The sequence below is a fragment of the Notamacropus eugenii genome, chromosome X (genome assembly GCF_028372415.1).
Source record: "Notamacropus eugenii isolate mMacEug1 chromosome X, mMacEug1.pri_v2, whole genome shotgun sequence".
Taxonomy (NCBI): Eukaryota; Metazoa; Chordata; class Mammalia; order Diprotodontia; family Macropodidae; genus Notamacropus; species Notamacropus eugenii.
Genome location: NC_092879.1, coordinates 23774504 through 23785210, shown reverse-complemented (window position 1 = coordinate 23785210; position 10707 = coordinate 23774504).

Below are 10707 nucleotides of genomic sequence, written 5' to 3'. Positions count from 1 at the left end.
TGAGAGTAAACTTCATGCTTTTTCTCTCACCTCTCCACTTTTTCCTCCCCTGAAAAGTCATTTACTTGTCTCTTTTATGAGAGATAATTTGCTCCATTCCATTTCTTCCTTTCTCCTCCCAATATATTTCTCTCTCATCCCTTAATTTCATTTTTTTGAAGATATGATCCCATCCTATTCAACTCACCCTGTGCTTTCTGTCTCTCTCTCTCTATGTGAGTGTGTGTGTGTGAGTGTGCGTGTGTGTGTGTGTGTGTGTGTGTGTGTGTGTGTGTAATCTCACCAACTACCCAGATACTGAAAAAAGTTTTCAAGAGTTAGAAATATTGTCTTTCCAATTCAACTTTGGTAAATCCCTTACGATTTCTCTTTGCTGTTCTTGATTCTTGTGTTTGAAAGTCAAATTTTCTTTTCAGCTCTGGTCTTTTCATCAAGAATGCTTGAAAGTCCTCTATTGCATTGAATGACCATTTCTTTTCCTGAAGTATTACACTCAGTTTTGCTGGGTAGGTGATTCTTGGTTGTAATCCTAGTTCCTTTGACTTCTGGAATATCCTATTCCATGCCCTTCGATCCCTTAATGTAGAAGCTGCTAGGTTTTGTGTTATCTTGATTGTATTTCCACAATATTCGAATTGTTTCTTTCTAACTGCTTGCAGTATTTTCTCCTTGACCTGGAAACTCTGCACTTTGGCTACAATATTCCTAGGAGTTTCTCTTTTTGGATCTCTGTCAGGAGGTGATAGGTGGATTCTTTCAATATTTATTTTACCCTCTGGTTCTAGAATATCAGGGCAGTTTTCCTTTATGATTTCATGAAAGATGATGTCTAGGCTCTTTTTTTGATCATGGCTTTCAGGTAGTCCAACAATTTTTAAACTGTCTCTTGTGGATCTGTTTTCCAGGTCAGTTGTTTTTCCAATGAGATATTTCACATTATCTTCCATTTTTTCATTCTTTTGGTTTTGTTTTGTGATTTCTTGGTTTCTCATAAAGTCATTAGCCTCCATCTGTTCCATTCTAATTTTGAAAGAACTATTTTCTTCAGTGAGCTTTTGAACCTCCTTTTCCATTTGGCCAATTCTGCTTTTTAATGCATTCTTCTCCTCATTGGCTTTTTGAACCTCTTTTGCCAACTCAGTTAGCCTATTTTTCAAGGTGTTATTTTCTTCAGCATTTTTTGGGTCTCCTTCAGCAAGGTGTTGACCTGCTTTTCATGTTTTTCTTGCATCTCTCTCATTTCTCTTCCCAATTTTTCCTCCACCTCTCCAACTTGATTTTCAAAATCCTTTTTGAACTCATGGTTCCATGGCCTGAGCCCAATGAATATTTATTTTGGATGTTTGGGATACAGAAGCCTTTACTTTGATGTCTTTCCCTGATGGTAAGCATTGTTCTTCCTCATCTGAAAGGATGGGAGGGGATATCTGTTCACCAAGAAAGTAACCTTCTATGGTCTTATTTTTTTTCCCTTTTTTGGGCATTTCCCCAACCAGTTACTTGACTTTTGGGTCCTTTGTCAAGAGTAGGGTATACTCTGGGGACCTGTAAGATATCAGTTCCTCCAAGGTGGCACAATCAAGTGTGTACTGGTCTGGGCGCAGGGAAGGATTTTTGTGCCCAGAAACTTAGCAGAGTTTCCTCTCTACAGGCACCTGACCTCCAGTTCCGCTAAGCTAGCACTGGAGGGGTGGGATTCAGTCAAGCTGTGGGGGCAGGGCCACCATTCAGTATGAGACAAAGACCAGCTCCCTCAGGCCCTCTACACAGGGCTGAGGTAATATTCAGTTCCTCAGTGTCCCCAGGGGTTTTTACCCTTCAGCAATGGATGGGGGCAGCTATACAGGTTACTGTGTGGCCTCTGAAGTCGCTGCCTGCTGCTGGAGCTATGGGAAGGCCCTCTTCCCTTCCCAGCCAGCTGAAAGATCCCCCATCACTGACCTTTGGTTTTTGTGGGTTGAGGGATCTGTGGACTGCTCCTGCTGGGACTGGGGATTCACTGCTACTTGGACTGGAGATTCCGCTCTGATGTGTCCTCCTCCCAGAGTCCCGCTGCTCTGGGGCCAAGGCTGGGCTGAGTTCCACTCCAGGTCCCGTGCAACCAACATTTCCCATGGGCCTTTCATGTCACCCTAGGTTGAAAATCTTCTCCACTCTGTTGTTCTTCACTTCTGCTGCTCCAAAATTTGTTGAGAGTCCCTCTCTATAGGTATTTTATGGGCTGTGTGGGGAGAGCCTGCATATGTGTGTCTGTCTACTCCGCCATCCTGGCTCCACCTCCCCCCCCAAAAAAGTGCACTTTAAATGAGTGAACCAAATTGGTAAATTAATGCAAAGTAATTTATCATTGTTACCCTATTACATATTCTTATTGATAAGATTATACAAGCACTAAGACAAGTAGTACACTAAAGGAGCCGTTTTAGACAGACAACAGGAGTCCAGGCATAGGACTGTCATAAATTGTCATATAACTAGAGGAGACAGGTAAGATCATAACTTCCAATTCCTTTAGGGAAAATTTAGGAGACTTTCAGGCCCCTATTTAGTGTTGTGTCCAATCCTCTGTCTATTGTGTCCATTTTGTAAATGATAAAACTAACTTTAAGAATCATGGGTTTCTTGCTTCAGATTGAAGGTACTTGATACCATTAGAAAATTCTTTAGCAGAATGGGAAATCTGTGCTGTCTTCTCTGTGCTAATCCATGCTAGTAGGTGCTTCCAAATATTTGTTTGGTCCTATGCTTTTTCTGGTGGCCTAATACACCAAGGAAAAAGATTGTAAAAAGTAAAACTCAAAGAAAACTTTTCAGAAAAGATAAGTCTCTTTTTTTCCCTGTATCTCCAATACCGGCCACATTGAAGGTTGGCAGAGATGAAAGATTAAAAAGTAATAATAGAGAGAAATTTGTTATTCTCCACTGGAAAATTCTAATATTAGAATTTGAAAATTTTATATGAGCACTGACCACAAATTCCTCTTTCCCAGGACACTTTCTGGATACAAAGGCACCACCTACAGCAAAAGGACTTCTCAGGTAGGATTAAGAAAGTCTTCAAGAAGTTAACAATTTAGGTGGCCTGCTCTGTCCAATGGAGTTATGCTCAAAACAAGTGTCTTTCATTTCTTTGTCTTTTTTGTTTTTAAAAATCAGCTCTGTAAATTATTCTCTGTGTCTGACCTGTGAGGAGTCAGGTGTCCTCATTTGGTATGCAAATTCTAGCTCTGCAAATTAAATCATCAATGGCTCAGTAACTTTGTCCTCAGTTTCTTTTTACTTTAGATAATCAATTTTAACACTGTGCTGTGCTTTCATTTAGTTTTATATTAACTACAGTATTTGCTCCAATCAGTATGGGCCTATTGAAGTGTTTATATAGTGAACATATATTCAATATGTTATATTGAAATATTTAATTTTTCTGTATATTCATGTAATGGAGAAAGCTTCCATTCTCTCTTTCTATAACTCTTTGAGTACTAAATGACTCTTTTTAAAATAAATAAATGTAAGATTTTATATAAATATATACATGCATATATAAAAGATTATATCACTCTATGTATATAGGAAAAACTTGTATATTTCATTTACAGATATTCTTTATCTTCATCTATATGCACTCAGATATATGACTAGAGTGTCTCTCCTACTGAGTACTACTTCCTACTTATGTATAGAAATATATTTATAAAATAAGACAACTCATATGTGAAGGCAGAAAATATATTCATATATATTTACTTGGGTTCTTTCTCCTCATTACTAGCCCTGAAGTTACTTATTCTTCCTGTAAATTCATTTAAATCTATCTCCTCATGAACATCATTAATATTAATATATTATTAATTATTATTTAATAATATGTTTTATTCAATATTATTAATTACTAGTAAAGTATGATATATTAATTAATATTAATACATGATTAATATTATTATTAATCATTGTCTCTATTCTTACATATATGAGTACTCAAGTTTCATATCTATGCATATCCATGTGTTCTGTATTTAATTATAACTCATGTATTCATACATTCTCTCTCTAGATTGACATATATCAGGTCTCCTATATGCTCTCTGGAATCCTAAAAGTATTCCACTGCTTCTCTCCCTGAGAGAGAATAGGTGAAGACTTCAGTCTACGTAAACACGGACTGTATCAGTAATCACAGTTAGGAATAGCATATAGGAATATGGTATATAGTACAGTATGGCATGTAAGAATGTAGTATGCCATACAATACGGCACATAGGAATATAGTATGTCGCATGCTATTGTCTATAGGAAAATGGTATGTAGTAGAGTATAGAAATTTAGAACATGTGCATAGAGAAATATGAAGTGAATATTCACAGATGAAGTAATTGTACAGGAATATAGAGAGGCTCTATGAATGTACATATATGACAACATAGAGAACAAATATAGGAACAATCACGTATATGAGTCACAAGAGAAAATATAGTATATTTATATACACTGACTACATGACTGCTCATATACATATACACACATAAATGTATGACTGGAGTATTTGGGGGAACTTACATATATTTATTTATAGAGAGGAAATATAAGTACTAAAGTATGGGCAGCAAGGGAGTATGGAGGAATATGCACACCTATGAATACAGAAGGAGAATATATCATTACTCGGAGGTACAGCTACAGTGAGAGAAGAGGTGAGTACTCATCCGTGTCAAAATACACATGGAAGACAAGAATGCTTATGTATAAGGAGATAAGTCCAAATATGCCACCATCTTTTCCCCTGATGTTTCCCTTAGGAGTTAAGGTTCTCAACCAGTTTTGCCTTTTGTCTGCCAGACTTCTGCACCTCCTAAGTCAATCAGACACTCTTGAGACCCCCTTGTATCTCCTAACCATGATTAGTATTGATGTGGATCAAAATACTAAAGAAACAATTGTTCCAGGGGTGCCCAAGTGTGTATAGGTGAGTGTGTATGAGTGTGGGAGTGTATGTGTTTCAGTGTTCCTGTGTGAGTGTTTCTGTATATCTTAACTTCCATCCTGTCCCCTGTTTGATCATTGGTTCACCAAAGCGTGTATGGGACTGTGAGTGTGCCTTTCTGTATGTCTGTGGCTGCGCATATTCTAAATTGTATCTGATTCACTGTTCATTGATTTGGGGGAGTATGTGTATGTGCGTGTGTGTGCGTGTGTGTGTGTGTGTGTAAATGTGGGAGCATGTGTGTGTTTATGTCCAAACTTCCATACCACCCCTATTTCAATTATTGCTAACTTATTGAAATAGATCAGATTGGAGTATGCAGACCACATTTTTCTGTGTTGTGCTTTCCTTTAGAGGCCAATATGGAAACCAGCAAACCTAGAAGACAAGACAGACCCAGACACAAGACCTGGGTATAGCCCTTACTGAATGTGACCTTGGCCATGTTCCTGCCCTGCTCTTGACCTCAGCCAGGCGTTTTCTCAAATGAGGAGGTTGCACCAGATGAGCTCTGAGGTCTCTTTTAGGCCTCCATCCTATCCAAACCCACAAGGGAAATCAGACTGCACTCCCACACCCATACCACTGCTTCCCCATGCTAGGAGACTAGTCTCTCCCCCTCGGTTGAGAAAAGCCTGATAGTCTCATCACCCTTAGAGCAGCCCCCAATCAGCACCTTCTACCCTAATCATAATCCTACAGATTGGAATACAACCCATGGTTCTTCGTGGTCCTGTTTTTTGAATCAAAGGTGGCTACCCCCCTCCCCCCCCCCCATCTCCCAGTGAGGCCAGGGGGGTGGAAGTAAAAAGTCCCATAGGGACCATGTGGCACTATTTCCCTACTATAATTTATGGAGGACTCCTGGAGTCTGGGGCTTATGTTTACTGCCTCCTAGTCTCCCTGACTGGTTGAGCCTCAGGTGGGCTTTGGGTGAGTGCCTTGGCATCTCAGATACCAGCTCCCAGCCCTCGGGGTCCACAGGGAGCCAGCAGCCAAGAGAAGTTGAAATCTGGGCCAGGTGGGTTTTGGGTGAGTCCCTTGACATCTTAAGCCTGTCAGATATTGCCTCCAGCCCTCAGTGTGCTCAGGAAGCTACACTCCAAGCAGAGTTTAGCCAGGGCCAGATGGATCCTCCGCTGTGCCCAGGAGGCCAGTGACATCAGCGACCACCTTGGTGAGGCAGGAGTCCTCCTCCCGCCAACGTCGCCCTTACCTCTGCTGGCCCTGATCGGGCATCCCACTCACCCCTCTCCATGGAGACAGCATCCCTCCACCACACACCACCTCAGTCTCCCTTTCCCTGCCCTGCACACCCTCTCAGGCTCATTTCCTGACCTCCTAAGACCTTCTCGGGCTTATTTCCCCTCCTCTTAATAACTTTTTGGGGTCATTTTTCCCTCTGCCAAAGCAGTTGCCAGTGCCTGGAGCTCCCAGCGGGGTTTCCTGACTGTGGCCATTCCAGGAGATGGGCGGGGGAGGAGAGGACCCTGCGGAACAGGACTGATGTCCAGTGGCCCCCTGCTGTTTGTGCAAATGGCCCTCTGTCCCCCTCTTCAAAACCGATGGGCTTTATGTATTCTTATCCAGGAGGGCTCAAATATTTCCTCTGTAAATTCATTGCCTCCATATGTTTCAATTTCCTCTTTATAAGAATTGAATAACTTTCCTTATAATTCTATAAAAATATAATACATAATATATAGGATTAGAGTCAATCATTATATGCATTATATATTTGTTACTTTATATTTTAATATATATCATTATATATTTATATATATGATCACTTATAGGAAGAACTCATATATTTCATCTATATATAATATATACATTCTCCTTTCACCCATGAGTACTCATATATAAGTCTACAGAGTCTCTCTTCTATAGATAATAACTTTATACTTATGTAAGTCAATATGTAGAGAATCTATGACAATTCATGCATATGAAGACAGAGATTATATATACGCACTCAATTTCTTTCCCTTCATTCCTATGTGCAGGAATTCATTCTATAAATTCAATTACATGATTTATACTATATGTATTTATACTTTCTATGTTCTCATAAACGTTACCAAACATTATTTCTATTCCGACATACATAATGACTCACATATTCATTCTCTATTCATGTCTATGAGTACTCATATTTTATTTCTTCGTATATGTGTATATATGTAAGTAGGTAGGCATATGTTCTCTCTGCACAGGGATGAGAGTATGCTTCTACCCTGTTTTCATTTCTAATAGCCAGGACCCCTTTCTGCAGTCCAAGCAGGTACATTTGCCCAGCTGAAAATGGCCACCTATGTTCTGTGGATAATCGGGACCTACCCTTCCATCAATGAAAGCCCAAGTGCCCCCCCCCCCACCAGTTCACCTCCACCAAGCAGTTCTTGATCCCTGCCTCTCTACCACTTGGGTCCTCTGGCCCAGACTTTGATATTGCTACCATGTCCAACAAGTCCAAATCACTCCTTTTCTCTCATCAAATATGGAGCTCTCTCAGGGCAGGAAACAAGAACATTGCCCAAGCTACCACTCTAAGTCCCAAGGAGATGGTAAAGTAGGGCTCTGAATGAAGCAGGTAGGTCATGTCCCTTATTTCACAGATGGAAGAGGCCCACTCCAGGAAGGCATGTCATTGGCTCAGGCTCAGGTCCTGCTCAATGTACATCTCAGGTTGCTCCAAAGTTGGTGATGGGAGTGTGTGGCTTAGTTTGCCCTTCACTTAACCCCACAGTCCTAAGTATATTCCTAGCTTTATGGGCAACCTGCCCACCACCTTGCTGGAAATGCCATCGCAGAAAGCTTCTGCCCTTGAAGTTTGTCTATCAGAGGAGGTAAAGGTCAAGGTCTGGCTGGTCTGGCAGGCAGGAGACACCCTGGCTCAAGATCTGGATCTGCCCATCACTGGCTCTGGGACCTCTGCCCTCCTCTTGGCATCAGTTACTCTTTTCTCACAGGAGGAGCTTGGACCAGATGAGCTCTGAGGTGTGGTGCAGCCCTCCATCCTATCCAAGGGCATTCAGACTCTACATACATATCCCCAAATCCCTCCTCCATGCTTGCAAAAACTAGCTCCCCTAGCCCCAGCTGGGAAAAATCCTGCTAGTCTCATCCTTTCACTTGGAGCAGTCTCAAATCAGGAATATCTCCCCTATTCTAACCCTAAAGATTGGAATTCAGCCCATAGTTTTTCCTGAATCTGCCTTCTGAACCAGAGGTGCCCCAGCCCATTTCACAGGGGCTGTCAGACCTAAGATTTAAGCAGGGTGGAATACCAAGACACTTTCCCTACCATGGACAGCAATCCTGAGGTTTGAGGCTTAAGATTTCTGGCCCCATGATCTCCCATGATCAGGAGCCTGAACCTCAGGGGGTTGTGGGCAGTTCCCCTGATCCTCCTCCCCTCTCAGATACCCATTCCCAGCTGGAAGGGTCCTAAGGGAGCGAGCAGCCATGATGAACCCCTCTCTTACCCTCACCCCCAGAGCAGTGTCTATGTCTGGTGAAAATGGTGCTTCACTTTCCTCATCTGTAAAAAAATGAGTTGTAGAAGGAAATGGCAAACTACTCCAGAGTATTTCCCAAGAAAACACCAAAAGTGGTCAGGAAGAGTGGGGACTGACTGACAACTGAGAAAAACTGAAGAACAACAAGCTATTAATCCATAAGTTTTTTGTTTCGTTAGAATTCTCAGAGTCCTACACCATGAAGATAGCTGAAATTACTTTATTTCTTGCACATATTTCTTATTCTGGAGATGTCCAAGAGGCTGTGAGGATCAAAGAAAATGTCTACTGCTCCATATTGTTGGTCACACCAGTAGGAAGTTAACACCAAACATTATGAAGACATAGTAGGGGTCTGGAGTCTTCAAGAGGAAAATCCAGAAGAAGAGAAAAACACTACAACTAAAAGCTCAGCCTCAGGGGGGAAATGTGGCTTGGCCACAAAACTGAAAGAGTGCCTGGAAAAAGAAGGAAGCAAGAGATCTTTTTAGAGTGAAATCATAATTGGAATAAAATGTCTAGAGAAAAGAATAGAAAGGAAGGAAACATTTGTTATGCACCTAAACTGTGCTTAGCATTTTATAGTTACCTCCTTGGATCTTCACAACACCTCTGAGAAGTAGGTTTTAGATCTTTTTCAAGCTGGGAGCGTAGCTCAAGCTGATTTATGTTTCTTCACCTTTTGGTCAAAGGTGTGCCAAAAGCGCCACCTGTAGAACAAGGAAGGTATGGGGAAAATCTCACTCTTCCTCTGGAAACTGCAAGGGGAGTTTTACCAGCCATTTGCAATGTAACCATAAGCAAAGGAAGGGGGGGCCCAAGGTAAGGGGAATGAGGGGCTCAGTAAAAGAAAACCATGCAGCCAGGCAAGCCAAAACCAAAACTAGGGCAGCCTAAGGGTATGGGCAATTGGTGAATGCAATGTAATGATCTGGAAAGTGGGCTCAAGTGGGGAGGTAGCCCTTCTCCTCACTGGCTTGGTCTGGATTCTTGAGAAAGCCATCTTCAGTAGGTGTTGTCTTCTTCAGGGCCTTACTGAACTGGAGGACAAAGTCTTCTGTGAGCTCAGATGTTCACTCAGAGGGGACTATCTTTACCTGATTCAGGAGTTCACATCCACAAGTTGGCAGCTGTGGGAGTAGTTGGAAGGACATTATAGGGGCTCTTAGATAACATATGGGTTGAGAACTGAGAGGAAACAGTATATCATAGGTTCTTGGTTAAAGGCACAGAGAGACAGTCCAATTGCCCAGCCATGCAGGGCTAGGTTCATATAATACAAGAAAGTTTTCTTCAAAATTTCCATTATTGCATTCCCATATGTAATATACTTACATTAAGTCAGGTAAAGATCAAATTACAACAATAGCAAATTCTAGTCCCATAAAGTTTTAAATAGCAAGTTCCAATAATCAGAGCCTCAGCTAGGTTCAGCTTTCATGGATCACATATCCTAGGTAAGAAGTATTGACTATAATCTTATATTGTTGACAGTAATATGTTCTTCCCAAAAATACCACTTCTCTCAAAAATCATTTTAAAGAATGGGAACACCTTTAAGGTGAGTCTTAAATTGTTTGCATGTATTTCTGCACATGTACTCATTTCAGATTAAATAACAGACATAAGTAAAACCAGATTTCTCATTACGATAACAAAAGATAGCTCACCAGTCACTACTCTTCACTAACATAACTGTGTGTCCTGAAATCCTATTCCTTACAGAAAAACAAAACAGATTCCTGACTTTAAACTCACAACTTAATATATTCACATCCTTGTTTCACAAGTTCATTTATCCTCTTCTAATTATACTCATCATTCTAATAAAATGAGATAATTCAGAAACTAAATTTTATCCATATAAGTTCAGACACTAATTTAACTCTTGCTCTTTTGTTCTGAATTTGTCATCATTTCATTTCATAAGCAATAAATCAGCTTACAAATGAAAATATAGTAGGCCTTCTAAACATCACGCAAAAGTTTTTATAAAACATTACTTCCCAAAAGTATTTCCCAATAAAACAAACCCAAAAGAATGAAAAGATAGAAGATATTGTATAATATTACATTGGAAAAACACCTGACTCAGAAAATAGATCCAGGAGAGATCATTTAATAAGCACTGGACTACCTGGAAGCCATGATAAAAAAAAAGCTTACACATCATCTTTCAAGAAAATATCAAGGAAAAATGTCTCG